A 4742-nucleotide genomic window follows, 5' to 3' on the forward strand; every position below is an offset into this window, starting at 1 on the left:
AAGTTAATATTTCAAGCAAATGCCCGGATTGAGAGATATGAAGTCTCCAATAAGTTCTACAGCTGCAAGATGGAGGAGAATAGTTCTGTCAGTGAGCATATACTCAAAATGTCTGGGTATAATAATCACTTAATTCAACTGGGAGTTAATCTTCCGGATGATAGCATCATTGACAGAATTCTCCAATCACTCCCACCAAGCTACAAGAGCTTTGTGATGAACTATAATATGCAAGGGATGAACAAGACTATTCCCGAGCTCTTCGCAATGCTAAAAGCTGCGGAGGTAGAAATCAAGAAGGAGCATCAAGTGTTGATGGTCAACAAGACCACTAGTTTCAAGAAAAAGGGCAAAGGGAAGAAGAAGGGGAACTTCAAGAAGAACAACAAGCAAGTTGCTGCTCAAGAGAAGAAACCCAAGTCTGGACCTAAGCCTGAAACTGAGTGCTTCTACTGCAAGCAGACTGGTCACTGGAAGCGGAACTGCCCCAAGTATTTGGCGGATAAGAAGGATGGCAAAGTGAACAAAGGTATATGTGATATACATGTTATTGACGTGTACCTAACTAGAGCTCGTAGTAGCACCTGGGTATTTGATACTGGTTCTATTGCTAATATTTGCAACTCGAAAGAAGGGACTACGGAATAAGCGAGCACTGGCCAAGGATGAGGTGACGATGCGTGTGGGAAACAGTTCCAAAGTCGATGTGATCGCGGTCGGCACGCTACCTCTACATCTACCTTCGGGATTAGTTTTAGACCTGAATAATTGTTATTTGGTGCCAGCGTTGAGCATGAACATTATATCTGGATCTTGTTTGATGCGAGACGGTTATTCATTTAAATCAGAGAATAATGGTTGTTCTATTTATATGAGTAATATCTTTTATGGTCATGCACCCTTGAAGAGTGGTCTATTTTTATTAAATCTCGATAGTAGTGATACGCCATATTCATAGTGTTGAAACCAAAAAAATGCAGAGTTGATAATGATAGTGCAACTTATTTGTGGCACTGCCGTTTGGGTCATATCGGTGTAAAGCGCATGAAGAAACTCCATACTGATGGACTTTTGGAATCACTTGATTATGAATCACTTGGTACTTGCGAACCATGCCTTATTGGCAAGATGACTAAAAAGCCGTTCTCCGGAACTATGGAGCGAGCAACTGATTTGTTGGAAATCATACATACTAATGTTTGTGGCCCAATGAATGTTGAGGCTCGTGGCGGGTATCGTTATTTTCTCACCTTCACAGATGATTTGAGCAGATATGGGTATATCTACTTGATGAAACACAAGTCTGAAACATTTGAAAAGTTCAAAGAATTTCAGAGTGAAGTGGAAAATCATCGTAACAAGAAAATAAAGTTTCTACGATCTGATCGTGGAGGAGAGTATTTGAGTTATGAGTTTGGCCTACACTTGAAACAATGTGGAATAGTTTCGCAACTCACGCCACCTGGAACACCATAATGAAATGGTGTGTCCGAACATCGTAATCGTACTTTACTTGATATGGTGCGATCTATGATGTCTCTTACTGATTTACCGCTATTGTTTTGGGGTTATGCTTTAGAGATGGCCGCATTCACGTTAAATAGGGCACCATCAAAATCCGTTGAGACGACGCCTTATGAACTGTGGTTTGGCAAGAAACCAAAGTTATCGTTTCTTAAAGTTTGGGGCTGCGATGCTTATGTGAAGAAACTTCAACCAGATAAGCTCGAACCTAAATCGGAGAAATGTGTCTTCATAGGATACCCAAAAGAGACTGTTGGGTACACCTTCTATCACAGATCCGAAGGCAAGACATTCGTTGCTAAGAATGGATCCTTTCTAGAGAAGGAGTTTCTCTCGAAAGAAGTGAGTGGGAGGAAAGTAGAACTTGATGAGATAACTGTATCTACTCCCTTATTGGAAAGTAGTTCATCATGAGAACCGGTTCCTGTGACAACTACACTAATTAGTGAGGAAGCTAATGATAATGATCATGAAACTTCAGATCAAGTTTCTACTGAACCTCATAGGTCTACCAGAGTAAGATTCGCACCAGAGTGGTACGGTAATCCTATTCTGGAAGTCATGTTACTTGACCATGATGAACCTACGAACTATGAGGAAGCGATGATGAGTCCGGATTCCGCAAAATGGCTAGAAGCCATGAAATCTGAGATGGGATCCATGTATGAAAACAAAGTATGGACTTTGGTTGACTTGTCCGATGATCAGCAAGCCATTGAGAATAAATGGATCTTTAAGAAGAAGACTGACACTGATGGTAATATAACTGTCTATAAAGCTCGACTTGTTGCAAAAGGTTTTCGACAAGTTCAAGGGGTTGACTACGATGAGACTTTCTCACCCGTAGTGATGCTTAAGTCTGTCCGAATCATGTTAGCTATTGCTGCATTTCATGATTATGAAATTTGGCAAATGGATGTCAAGACTGCATTCTTGAATGGATTTCTAGAAGAAGAGTTGTATATGCTGCAGCCGGAAGGTTTTATTGATCCAAAAGGTGCTGACAAAGTATGCAAGCTCCAGCGTTCCATTTATGGACTGGTGCAAGCATCTTGGAGTTGGAATAAACGCTTTGATAGTGTGATCAAAGCATATGGTTTTATACAGACTTTTGGAGAAGCCTGTATTTACAAAAAAGTGAGTGGGAGCTCTATAGCATTTCTAATTTTATATGTAGATGACATATTATTAATTGGAAATGATATAGAATTTCTGGATAGCATAAAAGAATACTTGAATAAAAGTTTTTCAATGAAAGACCTTGGTGAAGCTGCTTACATATTGGGCATCAAGATCTATAGAGATAGATCAAGACGCTTAATAGGACTTTCACAAAGCACATACCTTGACAAAATTTTGAAAAAGTTCAAAATGGATCAGGCAAAAAAAGGATTCTTGCCTGTGCTACAAGGTGTGAAGTTGAGTCAAACTCAATGCCCGACCACAGCAGAAGATAGAGAGAAAATGAAAAATGTTCCCTATGCTTCAGCCATAGGCTCTATCATGTATGCAATGCTGTGTACCAGACCTGACGTATGCTTAGCAATAAGCTTGGCAGGAAGGTACCAAAGTAATCCAGGAGTGGATCACTGGACAGCAGTCAAGAACATCCTGAAATACCTGAAAAGGACTAAGGATATGTTTCTCGTATATGGAGGTGACAAAGAGCTAGTCGTAAACGGTTACGTCGATGCAAGCTTTGACACTGATCCGGACGATTCTAAATCGCAAACCGGATATGTGTTTTTATTAAACGGTGGAGCTGTAAGTTGGTGCAGTTCTAAACAAAGCGTCGTAGCGGGATCTACATGTGAAGCGGAGTACATAGCTGCTTCAGAAGCAGCAAATGAAGGAGTCTGGATGAAGGAGTTCATTTCCGATCTAGGTGTCATACCTAGTGCATCGGGACCAATGAAGATCTTCTGTGACAATACTGGTGCAATTGCCTTGGCAAAGGAATCCAGATTTCACAAGAGGACCAAGCACATCAAGAGACGCTTCAATTCCATTCGGGACCAAGTCCAAGTGGGAGACATAGAGATTTGCAAGATACATACGGATCTGAATGTTGCAGACCCGTTGACTAAGCCTCTCTCACAAGCAAAACATGATCAACACCAAGACTCCATGGGTGTTAGAATCATTACTATGTAATCTAGATTATTGACTCTAGTGCAAGTGGGAGACTGAAGGAAATATGCCCTAGAGGCAATAATAAAGTTATTATTTATTTCCTCATATCATGATAAATGTTTATTATTCATGCTAGAATTGTATTAACCGGAAACATGATACATGTGTGAATACATAGACAAACATAAAGTCACTAATATGCCTCTACTTGACTAGCTCATTAATCAAAGATGGTTATGTTTCCTAACCATAGACATGTGTTGTCATTTGATTAATGGGATCACATCTTTAGGATAATGATGTGATTGACATGACCCATTCCGTTAGCCTAGCACTTGATCGTTTAGTATATTGCTATTGCTTTCTTCATGACTTATACAAAGTTCCTACAACTATGAGATTGTGCAACTCCCGTTTACCAGAAGAACACTTTGTGTGCTACCAAACGTCACAACGTAACTGGGTGATTATAAAGGTGCTCTACAGGTGTTTCCGAAGGTACATGTTGGGTTGGCATAATTCGAGATTAGGTTTTGTCACTCCGATTGTCGGAGAGGTATCTCTGGGCCCTCTCGGTAATACTCATCACCTAAGCCTTGCAAGCATTGTAACTAATGAGTTAGTTATAAGATGATGTGTTACAGAACGAGTAAAGAGACTTGCCGGTAACGAGATTGAACTAGGTATTGGATACGGACGATCAAATCTCGGGCAAGTAACATACCGATGACAAAGGAACAACGTATGTTGTTATGCGGTTTGACCGATAAAGATCTTCGTAGAATATGTAGGAACCAATATGGGCATCCAGGTCCCGCTATTGGTTATTGACCGAGAATGGTTCTAGGTCATGTCTACATAGTTCTCGAACCCGTAGGGTCCGCACGCTTAACGTTACGATGACAGTTTTATTATGAGTTTATAAGTTTTGATGTACCGAAGTTTGTTCGGAGTCCCGGATGTGATCACGGACATGACGAGGAGTCTCGAAATGGTCGAGACATAAAGATTGATATATTGGACGACTATATTCGGACACCGGAAGTGTTTCGGGTGATTTCGGAGAAAACCGGAGTGCCGGAGGG

The sequence above is a fragment of the Triticum dicoccoides genome, chromosome 1B (genome assembly GCF_002162155.2).
Source record: "Triticum dicoccoides isolate Atlit2015 ecotype Zavitan chromosome 1B, WEW_v2.0, whole genome shotgun sequence".
NCBI lineage: Eukaryota > Viridiplantae > Streptophyta > Magnoliopsida > Poales > Poaceae > Triticum > Triticum dicoccoides.